Genomic DNA, 9059 nt, shown 5'->3' on the forward strand with positions numbered 1-9059 from the left:
GCATTTGTTCGACTTGCAAACAAATAGACTTACGAATGGGCTCCCGGAACGGAACGTGTTCGCAAGTAGGGGACTAACTGTATTAGAGTTGTGGTGATTAGATGGACGGTCGTGCCACCTGAGGCTCTCTTAGTGGTTCCCCCTTGGCCTATAAGATGCTCTTGAAGGCTCCTTGTGTGTAGTGACCTCTTCTTCCGCTTGTGTAGAGCTTGTTGACCACTAGACGCCTCTACAACACAGAGAAGAGATGTCACCCCGTTACCAGAGTCTGAGAGGGGCGCATTATTGGGATGTGAGGAGCTGGATGGTCACAGCTATAGGCTGTCATGGCATGCTGGGAGTTGTAGTTACATCATAGCTGAGAAATTGCAGATGACAGGTTCATTAGATCCATATGTCCTAATAGGCACTGTGTAGCCAAGGGGGGCATCAATAAACCAGGGGGACATCAATAAATAAGTCAAACTTCACCAACAAAAAGTCCCAAGGGCTGTTTCTGTAGCCCTCATTAAAATGAGAGCTACCAAACCAGCGCTAATGGCTCCTGCACACTGGCGATCACGATTTTTCAGTGATAAGATCACGACAAAATCACGTCTTTGTTCTCGCGATTTTTGAGCGTCAGCAGTGCTTTTCCTTGCAAAAACATCATGCGATTTTGCCGTGATTTTCTCATGAGAAAGACATTCGGTCCTTCTAAAGTTAAAAACCCATCAAATGAAAATTACAAGTTCGTGCAATGCGATAAAAAGGAGACATCATAGGGAAACATGGGAGATAAAAAAAACGCAGAAACATAGGACATACCGCAAATTGTTTTCCACTCGACATCACATGAGTGCAAACATTTTTTTATCCTGCATCATATCGCGGTATGGTCTATCTTTGGGCATACCCTTGGAACGCCTCGCATTGCCCATTGTTTTCAATGAGGCTGGCACAGCGTCACACGGCATACGAGGTGTACGCCAGTGCAATGTTTACCGTTTGAAAACAGTGGGAAACATTTTGCGATCCTCCACAACAACAAAAAGCGGCGGCAGAGGATCGCAAATTCCTCTAAGTGATGCAAGGCGGTTTTAACACAAAAATGCCTTGCATCGACGGTAACATTGCATATTGGCGAGCGTGATATTGGGCTAAGTTGCGCAGCCGGATATCGCACTCGCCCGTGTGAAATTAGCCTAAGGGCTCCTGTGCACTTGCGTTTTTCATGCGCGTTTATTTCACGTGATATCGCTGTGTTGTTTTCACGCGATTGTCAATGGGACTTTCTAATGTTAAAAACACATCACAAGTTTGTACTTTGCAATTTTTGTGCGATGCGATTTTAACATTAGAAAGTCCCATTGACAATCGCGTGAAAAAACCACAGCGATATCGCGTGAAAAAAAAACACGCAAGAAAAACGCAAGTGTGCAGGAGCCCTAAAGCTCAGAGCCCTTTTTTATTCTATAGAAATACACAACTAACAGCAAAAGCTACCGGTAGCCACCACTAGGGGGAGCTTGCAGCATGAAGGATAATGCTGGAAGCACTGTAGTTTTTATTGGTATTATTTTTGGGTACTTAATAATGTATTGTAAAACATTAATTAATTTTTTTGGAGGACAGGCAGAGAAAACACATCAATTTTGCCATTATTTTTCTTTACAGTGTTAATCATGCAGCATAAATGACATGATAACGTTTTGCTGCGTGCTGGTACGATTACGACAATACAAAAAAATACACTTTTTTTAGGTTTTTCCATTTTTGGAAATTATTTTTTTTACATCGCAGCATTCAAAGTTTCATTTTTTTTCCCATGGGCAGAGCTCAGTGAGGATTTGTTTTTTGCTAGATGAGCTGTAGTTTTTATTGGTACTATTTTGGGGTACATATAGTGTTTTAAATCAATTTTTCGGACTAGCAAAATAAACAAAATAAGCATTTTACCTTGTTTTTTTATTTGACAGTTTTCACTGTGTGGCATTAATAGTGTTCAATTTATTATTCAGGCCATTATGGATACGGTAACACCAAATATGTAGGTTTTAAAAAAATTATTATTTTTTTATATCAACAGGGAAAAGTGCATAAGAAGAACTTAACCCTTTTGAATTCGGAGCATAAGAATATATCCGTAGTGCTCCATTGAGTTAACACTGTGCCCAGAGAAATACATTATAGTACACTGTGCCAAGTGCAATAAATCGTTATCTACACTGTGACCCCAGAAATAAATTGGAATACACTTTGCTCCCAGAAATGAATGCCCCCTATATGGTAACTGTCCTCATCACAAAATAATAATGCCTTTTTGTGGCCCCCACAGTAATTAGTTGCTATTTCTTGGCCTCCATAATAGTAATTAGTTGCTCCCACAGTAAAATTAAAAAAGTACTATTGTACTCACTTTTTCTGCTCCCCGTGGCTGCTCCAATGTCCGTCCCACCAGTCTCACCACTTTCCTCCTGGCAGCCAGTCACATGACAGCAGTAGCCAATCCCTGGAATTTACCACAGTGGTCTCATGCTTGGGATATGTGACCGGGGCTTTCTAGATGATTTTTTATTTTGCTGACTTCTGCACGGGTGTAAGGCCGTGAACCAGGTGACCGGGCCTAAAACTCAAGTGTCTCCCGGTAAAGGTGTTAATAGGGAGATTTGGCTACAGATCTCTTTAAGGCGTGAAGAGGAGAAGTTTTAGGCCTCATGTCCACGGGGAAAATCAGATCCGCTGCAGATTCTACATGGAGAATCTGCAGCGGGTCCCTCCTGCCCCGCGGACATGAGCGCCGAAAATAAGAATTTAAAAGTATTTACCATCCGGCGCGGGCGGAGAAGATCAGCTGTTCCTCACGGCCGGATCTTCATTTTCGGCCGGCGGATGAATTCCTGACGCCGGCGGCACGTCGCCGGCACGTCGCCGGCACGTCGCCGACGTGCCGCGCGCATGCGCCGGGCACATCCGCCGAGCCGAAGCAAGGAAGATGCGGCCGTGAGGAACAGCTGACCTTCCCCGCCCGCGCCGGATGGTAAATACTTTAAATTCCTATTTTAGGTCTCCCGCGGATCCGGACGGCTTCCATAGGCTTCAATAGAAGCCCGCGGGAGCCGTCCCCGCGGGAGACCCGCACGAAAATGGAGCATGGTCCGGATTTTTCCATGCTCCATTTTTTTTTAAATCCCTTTTATTGACGATCCGCGGGTATTTATCTACCCGCGGGTGGTCAATGCATCCCTATGGGGTGCGGATCCGCGCGCGGGAGATCCGCTGCGGATCTTAAATCATATTTTGCCCGTGGACATGAGCCCTTAGACCTCAAGAAATAGGGAGGACACAGCCCAGGACTTACCTTCTGCCTAGCGATGACAGGAGCACTCACCACTCTGCCCAGTTTTACTGTAGATCAAGATAAAGGATCAGCATGTCTTCTTCTTCGGCTGATTTCTGTTATATTTCAGGTGTCACAGCTAACAATGTCTTGGCCACACCAGTGATTTGGTCATTTAGATGGTTTACTCCATATTGAAGAAGCCGAAGGTTAATTGCTGGCAAGCATGTGCAATGTTATAAAGTTGTATGCTTAATATATTAAAGAGCCCCCGTCACCTATTTTAAGGCTGGGTTCCCACACGGTGTATTCCCGGCGGGAATCTCGAGGTTTGGCCACAGCGAAAAAATGCGAGATTTCCGCTGATAGAAGCGCTGCTTCAAAACCCGTGGCACTTAGCTGCAGGTTTTAAAGCGGCCTGGCCGCTTGCTCTTCCGCTGCGGCCGGTGCTCCCATAGAGGAGAGCACGGCTGCAGTGAAATAAGAAAAAAAAATGAACATGCTGCAGTCGGCGAATCTGCGCCGCAGCGGCGGATTCGCCGTCCTGTGTGGACGAAATTTCTGAGAAATCTCGTCCACATGGCTGGCCAATCCCCGGATTAGCAGCCGCAGGCGAATTTGCCGCAGCGAAATTCCGGATGGAATTTCTGTGGCAAATCCGCCCAGTGTGAACCCAGCCTTAGCCTTCTAAGCTAAACTTATGGTCTGAAAATAGGTGATCCACTGAGTCTGCGGGTGGAAGTGTTACACTTACCTCCCCTGTCGTTCCCCCGAACAATTAGACCAAGGGCAGAACTCCAGAGGTAAAAACTTCAGTAAAAGCAAAATCTGTCACACCTAAAGGTACATTTACACCACAAAGATGATTGCTTAGATCATGTAATCAGCGCTTCCCAGGCAGAACACAGCATGCAGTCCTGCTTATCAGCTGTTCTGTGGAACGATGGGTTTCATGCCGAACGAGAAATTATTCAGTCATTCACATTCGCTGTATAAGTGAATGAGAACGACTGAACGAGCGCTGCTTAAATATAATGATAAATGAACAAGCCAACGATGATTTTTAGGCCTGTGTTTAGACTGAACGATAATCGTTCACTTTCACACGTTTGAACATTTTTTTATTAACACTAATCGTTCCGTCTACAAGCCATGGTAGAGCATCAAATCAATCAGCCAGATCAGTCAAATAGACCCCTTACCGTTCAGGACATCCAGCGTGGGAGAGTGTCAGCGGGACATCTGAAACTAATATATCGGTTACATGTGGGTGAAAAACCAAAGGACAAAATAAGTCCCAGAGCTCCATGAGTTAAAGGCACTAAAATGATATTAAAAAAAAAAGCACTTACTTTAGGTGGAAGGTGGGTTGTAAGGGGGGGGGGGGGGGGGGCAGGTGAGTACCCTCTTAAACCTGTACTTACGGTCGATTTGCCGTGTCAGCATTTCACAGATGGGCCAACTTTCTATTACGGAGCACAATAAAACCGAAATCTAGATCAAGACTCCATTATTCCAACCTCCATTGACTTATATGCGGCTAATATTGCTCCGTAATGGAAAAGATACCCATAGGAGAGGTGTTGACAAGGCAAATTGCCCCTGATCTCCTCTGTGGTGGATGACTGTATAACATTTACAGTAACATGACGGGTCGTCCTTCATGTTTGTTAAACTGCAGACTTGCAAATGTCACCTTCTATGAAGTGAACGCACCAATTCTTTACATCGGGAGACTCGTTCCTGCTGTGTTTCAGGCAAAAAGGGCAATAAATAATCTAAAGGTAGAGTATTTAATCTCACGCAGGCAGCTCTAGCGGCACCGCGGGAGCGCCGGCCTGCGGGGAAGTGTGCAGCGCGCTTTTATTAGCTGACATTTTATTTTGCACTGATGATTATAAAGAGCCCGGGGCCCGATCATGAGGAGCAGACGTAGCCCTTATATAAGCAACAATAGTGTAAGTGCTGCCGTGATGAATAGAAGGCATTACGGAGGAAATTTATCTTCCTTGGAATTCTGGAAATACATTTCATGACGCTAAATAAATCGTGGAGAGAACATTTATCATCGCGGAGCCTAAATTGGATTTCTGTACAGAATATTCATTCCCATTGCAGTGTAATGTTTCTATACATTGATTATAATTTAGGGCAAGATTGGCTTTTGCTTTATTACTTGGCGATGTGTTTGGTTAAACATATACTTCATAAATACTCATCTCATACCGTAGATACTTTTACTACTGCACAGGAGCATTCACATACACTTGGCCGCCTTTCAGCTAGTAGAAACTGCAACCTGGGTCTTGGACCATACATTATCTTCTGGGCAAATTTCCTAATTCTGCATTTTCAAGTAAAAAAAACCAAAACATTTTAGTTAATACAGTATTGCGCAAAAGTTTTAGGCCCATTGCACACAGGCATATTTGCATTGTGGAATACAGAGCGGACGTCCGCCTCCAGATTCCGCAGCAACTACTTCCCGTAGCATGCTATAGAAAATAGCTATTTCACTGGTGGAAATCAATAGTGTTTTTTCACTTATGGAGGGAAAATCGCAGCATGCTATATTTTGGTGCAATTTCCGCGTGGACAGCTTCCATTGAAGTCACAAGCCGCGGAATTCGTGTCATCGCCTAGTGACGGCACAGCGTCATCTGCACTGTGTATGTGCCGGCCGACACATCCGTACTACAGATGAAGAAAGCTGCAGACAGGTCCACATGGGTCACCGGCCGGGCACCTGGTCGGATTCCGCTGCGGGATCCCACATGCGGAATCCGACCCGGCCGTGTGCAGGCGGCTTTAGGCAGATGTGTAAAAATGCTGCAAAGTAAGAGTACTTTAAAAAATAGAAGTGTTAATGTTTTTTGTTTTGTCAATTAACAAAATACAAAGTGAATGCACAAAAATGAAATCTAAATCACATCAATACTTGGTGTGACCACTCCAAAACAGCATCGGTTCTTCTATCTACACTTGCACAAAGTCTATGATTAACCATTTATACCAAACAGCTGATAATGATCATCATGTTCATATGTAGGTTAAAACATGGCCATTCACTGAAACAGAAACAGCTGTGTAGGAGGCTTAAAACTGGGCGAGGAACAGGCGAACTCTGCTATAACGGTGAGGTTGTGGAAGACAGTTTCATATCACAGATCATACGCTATAGGAAAACAAGATATATAGGAAAGAATAGGTGGAGCTTTCCATAGTTGGAGTATGTGGAACCTACTGGCTAAACCAGGTGATAGATGGAAGAATCGCGGAAGTGCTGCCAAAGCAGATGATATGCTAACACCTAGTCACAGGAGGGAGGGTGGACATTGAGCAGAAGAATCTAAAAAACTGGTGAAGGCACAAACTTCTGATAGAATGAATATTAAAACAATTGTAAAAGTCCAACTTCTCCTTTATTGATACCCAGCAAATAGAACACGTTTCATGGTAGGAACTCTTTCCTCAATTTCTCTGGGAAACACACTGTCCTATGCGGTAGCGCCTGAATGCACAGTGTGTCCATTGATTAGAGAAATGTTAAAAAGGTGATGTTGTGGAAGACAGTTTCATGGCACAGGTCATAAAAAAAAGACTGAGCACAGCATCAAAGTTGTTTTACTGTATCAGCAAGGTCTGTCCCATGCAAAGATTTCAAAGCGGACTGGGGTTTCAAGATGTGCTGTCCAAGCTCTTTTGAAGAAGCACATAGAAATGGGCAACATTGAGGACTGCAGATGCAGTGATCGACCAAGGACATTTAAAATCAGAAGATGTCTAGCAGTGCCATACGCTCACATATCAGTGCCACATTATCACATTATTCTTTTCACCGAAGGATAGAAAAGGAGCTGATCTTCAGCACAAACTATACAGCACACAGATGGTCAGTCAGTTTTATTTGGCATCCAGATGTCACTAATTGTCCATATTAACACATTTCTATATATTAAGGGTTTGATGTGTCACCCATTCATAGGTGTACTCATATATATATATATATATATATATATATATATATATATATATATATTGGACATATAGAACAAAGTAAGGGCTTTCACCCACTAGCGGTTTTTTTAAACGCTGCGATATCGCTACGTTTTTTTAAATGGGACTTTCTAATGTTAAAATCGCATCTTACAAAAATCGCAAGTTTGTGCATTTGCGGTTTTGTGCAATGCAATTTTAACATTAGAAAGTCCCATTGAAAAAAACGCAGCGATATCGCAGCGTTTAAAAAAAAACACTAGTGGGTGAAAGCCCTAAAATTGAATTATTACAAAAATACCAGGAAAGAAAAGAACAAAGCTTGTTGACACCTGAATCTGCATCCTGTGTGGTTTGCGCCAAAGATCAGCTCAGTTGTTATCCTCAGTGCTTTGCTCTTCCAATTACTTTGTGATTTGGTACGTGGAGCCGGAGAATGTTGCGCTTTCATGGCTTTCCTCCTACCTTCCTGACCTGTTCAGTCTATCGTTTGCTCCGCGCCAATAAACATGCCCTGTGGGCGGGAAAAGTACAGTAAAATATGCCAGTATGTGCGCAAAAAAGCATAGTTCCATCCACAAAAACACAGCACTGAGGCGCATGCAAATGTGAAGAGGCGCTAAAGGTAAATGCACTCAGGCGTTTTAAAAGTTGTGCCCAAGATTCGCGGCGCACGTCACGTCGGACAACGGTCGGACTGTCCGCGTGCTGAACACGGCTCGTTGATATTAGCATTTGCTATCCTCGTCCATAAATCGGATTCGTTTTCACTTGCCGATCTCACATGACTGGACTTGAATGGCGGATTTTGCGATCGCTGTCCGTGTAGATGATTTAAGGTAAAAGGTGGGCATTGAGAGGCATGCACTTTCGAGTTTTCCTTCACACTTGCGAATACAAATATCTTGCTCAGGAATCCATTGATGTCAATGGAGGTATCTGACTCGCAGCCCATACGTAATTACCTTGTGTAGGGGCTGCGAATACCCGCCGCGGGAAATACAAACACAAAACAAACAAACCTGTACTGTGCATGACCGCCTGCGAGCCTCTGCTGTCATCCGCAATACAGGTTAGTGCAATAAGCAGAAGCCAACCCATTCGTGTGAGTTCGGCCATAGTCGGAGTTCGGCCAGCTTCACACGAGCGTTCGCGCTAAAATACTTGCCGCAGCGCAATATATTTGCTCACGAATGATATTGAGTTACATTTACACGCATGACCTTTAATGAGTGCGTATGCTGAATGCACTTTTTTCGCATATGTTCTTTCTTCGACATCCGCTGTCTGTTTTTCACGTGGGCGAAAAGCAAAACGAAAAACAAAAAGGACCAATTGATGTCCCTTTTTTTTCTTCATGGTCTCCTGGCAATGTGTGTGTAAAAAAGCCCAGCGCACATGCGTGTAACGTCTGTGTTTGCGTGTTATTAATGCTCCCATACACTTTCATGGGCATTTTTGGAACAAAATAGGATATAGTGCATTTTTTTCAGTCGTTAATATGGTTAGCACATGGGCAGTATATACGACGGGGTGAATGGGCCCTAAATGTATTACATTATAATATTCCTTCTGTATAGGAAATAACCAAATTCTCAGCTGGAAATGATTACAATAAGGTAGTGATAGAATTATTATGGAGTCTCTGGTAAACATGGAAACAGCCGCGTCATCCCTTATCTTCCCTGCACTGCGCGGACAGGCGCAGTTTGGCCTCGCCCGGCCGCCGTACGTCTCAGTTGGT

This window comes from Eleutherodactylus coqui, chromosome 1 (genome assembly GCF_035609145.1).
Source record: "Eleutherodactylus coqui strain aEleCoq1 chromosome 1, aEleCoq1.hap1, whole genome shotgun sequence".
Taxonomy (NCBI): Eukaryota; Metazoa; Chordata; class Amphibia; order Anura; family Eleutherodactylidae; genus Eleutherodactylus; species Eleutherodactylus coqui.